Source organism: Rattus norvegicus, chromosome 3 (assembly GCF_036323735.1).
Source record: "Rattus norvegicus strain BN/NHsdMcwi chromosome 3, GRCr8, whole genome shotgun sequence".
Classification (NCBI taxonomy): domain Eukaryota; kingdom Metazoa; phylum Chordata; class Mammalia; order Rodentia; family Muridae; genus Rattus; species Rattus norvegicus.
Genome location: NC_086021.1, coordinates 6,389,852 through 6,398,841, shown reverse-complemented (window position 1 = coordinate 6,398,841; position 8,990 = coordinate 6,389,852). Strand labels below are relative to the sequence as shown.

The 8,990-nt window shown below is 38.5% G+C and overlaps 1 pseudogene; it reads left to right on the top strand.

Annotated features, from left to right (window-relative positions):
- Positions 3,029–3,841, top strand: Or10al38-ps1 (olfactory receptor family 10 subfamily AL member 38, pseudogene 1; annotated as a pseudogene).

Below are 8,990 nucleotides of genomic sequence, written 5' to 3'. Positions count from 1 at the left end.
TCCTTATTTTTTAAAATGGAATGTTCTATAAATATCTGCTAAATCCATTTGGTTCATAACTTCTATTACTTTCTCTATATCTCTGTTTAATTTCCGTTTCCAATATCTCTCCAGTGATGAGGGTGGGGTGTTGAAATCTCCTACTATTTTCATGTCAGGTGCAAGGTGAGCTTTTAGCTTTAGTAAGGTTTCTTTTATGAAACCTTAGGATTTCTGGTGAATCATTGTTATTGCACAAATCCAAATGTAAATATAACATTCTGGTTCTTGAGTTGATTTTCTGGAAATTTAACTGGGAGAGGCAAGGCCTCACTCTCTAACTAGAGAGCTACCTATACAAATACTGAACCTACTAATGAAAAGAATTTGCTTTAAAAATATTTCAAATTAAAAATGTAGTCATTTTCTGTGCTGACTGTGGGAAGGTTGTTTATTTGTTTTTGTTTGTATGTTTGTTTTAATTTAATGTGGAGAAATATTTACAGTAGGCCAAATAAGTGTGAAATGAATCACAATAGAATCCTATGCATTCCAGCATTTTTTCTACAAAGCAGAGTCCACTGTATGGTCACGTATGTACAACAGCACTCATGCTTCATAACTGTCAGAGCTTTAAGTCTACCTTATTTTCTCTACACTTAGATTTTTATAACTTTTGCATGTATGGGTCAGATCTAATCTAATAGATCTAATAGGCTGATATACCTGACTATGTCCCCTGCCCCCATGAGAAAAGTATGTATTGTTCATCTTTTTTTGTTGTTGTTGATGTTTTGGGGAACTCTGTTTTTCATTATCCCCTATAGAAAATTAATCTAGTGATCATTTAGTGAATAGATACAAAAATTATGTATTATGGTGAGAAATTCACAAAAATAGAGTGTACATAAAGGTAAATCTAAAATGTTTGTGGGTAGACATGCACACAAGCTCATGACCCATGTAGCTGACAAGCATTCCACACACAATCAACTTAAGTGATTTGGGAAATTAACTTATTCACACAGAAGAAAACTCATGGGGAATACGTTTTTTGCTTAGCCATGTTTATACGCGACCAAATGATGAAGCAGGATGTAAACAAATACTGTTATCCTTCATTTTTGTTTATTCTAACATTTTAATTCATGTACAATGTCCATGTGCATTTTTTCTATTGTGTTTCTCTGTGTCTCTGCCTCTGCATGAATATATAGGCACACATGTGTATGTGGCATACTTGTGTGTGCGTGTGTGTGTGTGTGTGTGTGTGCGTGTGTATGTGGGTGTCTGTCTTATATGGTATTTATGGACATAGGTAACATGTTTATTTTTTATAATTTGGAAACACTGTAACCAACATTTGATTTGTGGAAGATCACCAGTTGCTGATCTTCTCACATACGTCTGATATTTCATTATTGCAAGTGAATAGAGACAGAGCCTAACAGGATGGCGATATCTCCTTCTCTACTCTTGTCAGGAAAAAGTGGTGTATATTTTGGCAAGAAAACCCAAACTTCAGCAAAGACATATACACCCAGCAATACAGGAGACGACATCTCATTTGAAGGGAAAAGTTATCAGACTGGGAGAAAAATGAGTTTGCCACGTTCCAATATTTGAGGGACATGAGACTGAACTTCAGAAGATATAATGGGAAGGGACAGGCAGAATCCCCAAGGATCCAAAATAAGCTAAACCCTGGAGCTTCTCATTACACGAGAGCTCATGGATTGGTGAGGATGGTGAACATAATGATAAGAACTTTGCAGTCCATACTCAGTCTCCATATAAGGCTACAATGTGAACAAGATGAGAAGGAGTCAGCACCACAGAGCTAACAGCTACTTTAGCAGTCACAGTGTGAAAAACAGAGTGTAACTATAGACAGAAGAGAAGGACAATATTTGAAAACAGACAAGGCTGTGCTGGTACTGAACAGTTTTCCATGTAAGTAACCAAACAAGCACACTGCAGGTGCCATATGCAAAAGTGAGCAAAGAGGAATGAACTGTGTAGATACTATGTGTACAGAAATACAGGTAGTTTGGTGGAATTCTAAGATGTTGAGATGAGAGGATAGGAAGGAATTTCTATCAAGCCAGACGCCATGTCTTGCTCTTAGAATACTCACATTCAGAAGACTGAGGGAGAGAAATTAGGAATTTCATGTTAGCCTGGACTACATACCCAGACAATACATTTTTTTTATTTTTTTCTTTATTTAAATCAGTAGTCTGATTGATAGAATATCATGAACAATATTAAGAAAACAGACATTTAGTGCCTACGCAGTGATACTCCTGCTAAGAAAATATATTCTATAAAGAGACAGTAATTATTAAGTTACAAATGTCAGCTGTCATATTGAATGTTCTGGCATGAAGGGGTCTGGTGTTGTTCGCTTGATCCTTCTTCACTTTCATGGCTCACATTACACATCTTAAAAATCTTCTCTGACGACCTCGTTACTGTGCAGACATCGAGATGTGCCTTCCCTTTAAGTCTATGTATTAAAACCAGAAATCATGTATTTATCAAATGATTATTTGATTTTACTTAATCTTCAAAAATAATGAGTCTTGAGGAAATGTTACTTTTACTGTGTGGGTTTGAATATTCATAATAGCAATCAGAGGATAGTCGAGGCCGAACACACACATAGGGTGGTTGGAGAGACTATGCCTGTGTGATCAGGAAAGCATAGAGATGAGTGGCATGATCAGTTTTTCTGTATAACATTGATAACTAGTTAATGATAAGAATGGGTAAAAATCGAGATACACTCAAGGTTTTCTTTTCCTTCGTTTGAATGATTGCTTATACAGCATGTGAAACTGAACTTAAACCCAAGGTAAACCTTCTGCCTGAGCTTCATTAGTGTCAGGACTACATGTTTCCACCTTCTATTGTAAGTATTTGTACACTTGGCTCAATGCTTAGCACACTTTGGAAAATCCCCTGGTGTTAAGAGAGAAAGTATTAGCTATGAAATTCTGTGAGAAAAAATCTTTTCTCAGCTTTGATTTTTGTGACTGCAGACAAAGACTTTGACTCTGATGTAACTGAGCCTCTAAAATACTAAAAAATTAATATCACTCACCTGCAAGAATCCTACTAATTGCTACTGCTCTGTGTTTCTGGAGATGAGTGTCAAGTGTGTCAATTGCTCTTTGTGGCAGGAAAAGGGCTTGTCTGTCAAATGCTTTGCAATTGCCAAAACTGTGAGGTCCCTGGAGAATGCTTCCTCTGTTCACCCTCATTCTGCTCTCATAGCCTTTGCTATCTGCACCCGTCCATCTCTACACACCCCCATGCACTTCTTTCTGGGGAACTTATGTATCCTGGAAATTGGTCACACTGGCTCTGTCATACCCAAGATATGGAGAGCCTTGTAAGTGAGATCTGAGGAGTCTCTCAGGAGGGATGTGCCCCACAGATGTTGTTCTTCACACTTTTTGGTATAACTGAGTGTTTCCTATTGGCAGTCATGGCCTTGGCCACCGTATTGCCCTGCTTCACTATGCAACCCAAATGAGTCTTGAGGTTTGTGCCCATTGGGCAATTGTTTCATGGGGAATAGGTTGCCTTGTAGGGTTGGGACAAAACTACTTGTAGCCCAAATCTAACCACCCACAAGGAGTTGATAAATTGTTGGTCATCTTCCATACCACAGTGACATCCATGCTGAACCCCATCATCTATAGCTTAAGGAACCAAGAAGTTAAGGCAGCACTGAGAACAACTCTGGGTCAATAGAAAGTTCTGATAATAAATAGGTAATTAAGGATCCCAAAGTGCTCTTTCAAAAAGGTGCAAAGTCTGTGAAAGAAAGAAAACAAAACCACTGTGCTCTTTCTTGCTGTCTTGAAACAAACTTTAAGAAACATAACTTTATTTTAGAGTATTCTCTTTTTTCCCCACCATGTTTAATTGCAAACAATTGTAAACTTTGCTTGCTACTAAATTACTTTAGTAGATCAGTCCAGTACTTAAGCGGTTTCATCTGGACAGAGTTTAAACCACTTGCAAATGACTCAGGGTCTTGAAAATCATCTGTGTCCATTCTTAGCTATTTGGAAATCTTCCAGAAATTGTTTGTAAATGATCTCAGCTCGTTATGCTACAATTCCATATCCCTCAGTAAATGTACATTCATTGCGTTGGACTGGAACTGCTAAGTAGTTCTCAGGACAATGAATTGTTAACCTCTGCTTTGTGTACCATTTGGTCAGTCCATACATCAATTTTGGGCACCCAGGGCCTATGATTTTGGAACAGGAGTAGTCTTTCCTCCACTTTTTTATTTCTATAGGGTGGAGGAAAAGAATTTCAGCCAGGTGATTCTCAACATCAATATCATAGTTTCAGATAAACACACACACACACACACACACTCACGCACAAACACACATGCACACACGCACACACACACACGCATGCACACACATACACACATGCACACACACACACGCATGCACACACATACACACACGCACATACACATGCATGAATGCACACATTATACAGGAATTGAAGTGGGTTTACAAGTGACAGAATACAAATATAAAAGTCAGCTAGTGTTGGATAATTAGATTCAGGTTGCTATTCAACAAGAAAATAAAATAACATAAAATTATAATATTGACTCTTTATGAGTATAATTAAACAAAAATAAAATTCCATTTAAGTGTGCTGAAAATATGGAAGTCATTAAAAAAAATACCATGACACTAAAACTACAGTAATGTTTTAGGCATGAGTCACCCAAACAGAAAGACAATAATTATATTCTCCTCAGACTCATGGTTCTGACTCTACTTACATGCAGTAAGGACCACTCAGGTCAAAATGTTGTAAAAAAATGACCGAGATGCTGAATACAAATACTAAAGTTTTGAAGAGACACACAGTCTTTCCTTAGGCTTTAAGTAATTTTCCTATTACTTCTATTACTTTAAAAGAAAATACAAAAGAAAAATACATTAAAATACTTTAACTATGAAAGGAAAATATTTTAAAATCATTTCATTACTCCATAATTGGGTGTTGTTAAGATGACAGGCTCCTCCTAAAGCTTAACTGCGATAAGCAAAGCAAGAAACACTTTTTGGTATCTGTGTCAAGTACGTATAATCTCAACCTAAAAGAGAAAAATCACTGTGCAAATCCAAATTCAGAGACATTCTAGCAAAGCAATTATTTATCTTCAAAGGTGTGGTCACAGAAGATAAAAATAGTAATGAATTATCACAGAATAGAATGACTTAAGACATGCAATAACTAAATATCAACTGGATTTCTGAATTGGATACGGGCATAGAAAGTTTACAGTTCTAGAAACATTGTTGTTATTATTTGGTCAACCTACTGTGTTACTTGTAACATTTTTTTTCAATTTTCTGATTTTTAAGAATTAGTCATTAGATTGGTTAAAGTTTATAAAATTCAGGAATTATGTTACAATATAAAGCCATACTGTTTCCTATCAATTAAATCTGATTTTCTTGTATAGTTTGACTTTTGCTTTATTTTTTGTATTTATTTATTTTATTAATTTATTTATGTCTCAAATGCTGTCATCCTTCCTGTTTTCCCCCACAGAGTCCCTTACCCCAAACACCATCCCTTTCTGATTTCTTCTTTCAAAGAGACAAAACATCAGTATTTATAAGGCATAATAGTAGCTATAATTGATAATAGCTGTTCATTTGGCCACTCATTTGAAAGTCTACAACATTGATAGTGCAGACATCAGGAAATAGCTTCAAAAATGATCTTCAAAAACTAAATATTCTCCAGTTACAGCTATCAGCTATCAGCTTGACAAAACTGCAAGAATCCAAGAACAAAAATATCCTTGAAATGTATGTAGAGAAAATTGATCAGACAAGAAGGAAAACAGATGGCAACCTTCCTGGATTCAACACCAGAGAGCCTAAGTTTCTGTAGTGTATTCTGCATGAGTTTATAGAGTTTATGGGCTAATACCTGGAAATGAACTCCTACAAAAACCAACAACAAACTAACCAAAAACTGCAATATTTATAAAAGCCAAACAAATATGTGGAAAGTATTATATTCAGCTCTATATGATAATATTAATGTTTATCAATTTGTATATTAATAAAATTTTAATTTAATGACTGCATATTTTTATTGCAAATTTTTAAAAAAATAGATTTTATGTGACCCATGTGATCATTAACTTTAGTGGCTTTGATAGCATTTAGATCAATAAAGTGTTTATTTGACTTTGATCATCACTATGAATATTCAAGAAAATCAAATTATGTCAACCAGGAACTGCTCTTCTGTTTTCATACTTTTTGTTGTACATATGTAAGAGTTTCACATGCTTGTTCACGTGTGCAACACATGCATACCTAGTGTCCAGTAGGTTGAAGAGGGTGTGAGATTCTGTGATGCTGAAATTATAGCCACTTGGGAGCTGGGGATCGGCCCCGGGTTCTCTGGAAGAAGAGATAATGCTATTAATCTCCGAATCATTTCTTCATCTTCAGCAAATGCCATTTTTTATAAATATAGTGCCTAAGCTGTCCTGTCTTCTACATAGACAACACTTTTCCCAAATGTGATAATTAAATATTAAACACACACCCACCTGCTTCTTACCTTCATATATATATATATATTCACACAAACACACATACACACAGAAACACACACATGCACACACAGAGACAGACGCACAACTGCTCTTACCTTCAAGTTTACTTACTTACTTACACATACACACACACACACACACACACCTGCTTCTTACATTCAAGTAGACTTAGTTCTTTTCATAGTTATTTATTTATTCACTTTATATGCTGCACACTGCCCCCTCCAGTTTACCCCTCTCACAATCCTTCCCCCAGCCCTTTCTCCTCTGAGCAGGAGGGGACCCCACAGGTATCTCCTCACCTTGCATATCCAGTCTCTGTGATCACATCCTCTGCTACTGAGGCCAGACACAGCAGCCTAGATGGATGGGGTGGGGAGGTACAGGTCACATCCAGAAAGAGGCAGAGAGCTGGGGTAAGAGATGCCATGAATCCTGGGTGTTTCCTTAGCTGAGACTCACAGCCTCAGTGATATGGACCTGAAGAAGGCGTCTCCTGTAGCCAGAGCGCAACCCAAATGGAATGATAGAGACACCAACTTTAGACCCAAAATTTATTCTGACCAGAGGAATTGTAGGGGCCGTGCATAGAGCAGAGAGTGAGGAATGATCCACCAATGGTTAGTGTAGATTGAGACCCACCCCATGGATGAGCACCGATCCCTGACACTATTAATGACGCTCTGTTATGCTTGCAGACAGGAGTCCATCATGGCTACCCTCTGAGAGACTACACTAAGCCGCTCACTCAGACAGAAGCAGAAACCCACTATCCAAACCACGGGTGGAGCTTGGGGACTCTGATGGAAGAACAGAATGAAAAGGATTATGGCCTCTAAGGGCATAGGCACTCCACAGGCTTTGTCTTCATGTGGGTGTCGAACAACTAGAATTGGGCTTTCCCAAAACATGTTGTCTGTAGATGGGATATCTGTGTCTTTAAAATTCATTTATTTATTTACTCACTTTATATCCCAAAACCGGTGCTCCATCTTCATGGGATGCCAACACCCATTGTTAGGGGAACCCTTAAAAAAACAAAGCTACACATTTCCTTCCTATGTCCTGGGGGCTCAGGTTCAGTCCATGTTCACTCTCTGGTTGGTGGTTCAGTCTTTGGCAAACCCCAAGAGTCCCTGTGAGTTGACTCTATTGGTCTTCCTGTGGAATCCCTCATATCATCTGGGCCTCGATTCTTCACCTTTTTTTTTAAGACTCTCCAGCTCCAGCTAATGTTTGGTGGTGAATATTTACTCTTGTTTCTCTCAGCTGTTGGGTGGAGTCACTCAGAGGAGAGTTATGCTAGGAATCTGTCTGCAAGCACGATAGAGTATCTTTAATAGTGTCAGGGATCACTGCTTGCCCTCGGGTGTAAAGGGCCGCAATAACATTTGCCACCACTAGATGGCGCTGGCTTCCACTGCACCCCACGTGGAATGCCAGGATAGCCTCCGCCATTACAAGATGGCGCCAGCCTTCGCCGCGCCAGCCGGCCCCCTTTCAGGAAGTTAACTGTGTGTGCATGTGTAAGAGTGCCTTCGTGCCAGGTCTTTGCCCACTCCGGGGCGTGCCTATTGAGATCATGGGTAAGCAACCAATCAGGTGTGGGTGCGCCGCACTAGGGTGTTTATAAGCCTGCCATTTTGGCGCAGCAGGCACTTCTCTTTAAGATTAAAATACAGTTTGGTCATAGCAAGGATTTCTAAATGTCCGCGTGCTTCTTGCCGGTGGAAAGTCACGCACGGTACACTCTGGGTAGATCTCAATCTGTGCTAACCATTGGTTGGACGATCCTTCCATGTCTGCTCTATCTATCTCTGTCTCTGAAGGTCTTGTAGTCTGTGTTCATTTTGGATTGAAGGTTTTGTGGGTGGGTTTTTTCCTTCTCACATCACTGGGAGTCATGCCTGGCTACAGAAGTGGCCAATTAAGGATCTGCATCCCCACTGCTAGAATCACCCCAATAGACATCCTGGGGATTCACCTTTCCCAGGTCTCTGGCACTTCCTAGAGATGTGCACCCCACACTTGTGATTTCCATTCCTTTTTCCCTCCATTCACTTTACCTAATTCCTCCTACCCACTCCCGTCCCTACCTCCCCTCCCATTCAGTTTCCTTCCTCCCTCCATCCTCCTCAATATCTATTCTGCTAAATGCATTTTAAAGTCAATATTTAGGAAAAAACACTGAGTAAGTGTAGGAAGTATCCCATAAGTAATTGTGGTGGATGTTTAGGCAAGATATGAACATATTAAATTTTATAGAGGCCAGAATTACTACACATATTGTTAGAAGAGTCACTGTCTTCATTACATTCAACATGAAGGAAAACCATTTATATATTCTTTTAAGTTATACAAGAGAATCTATTAAATT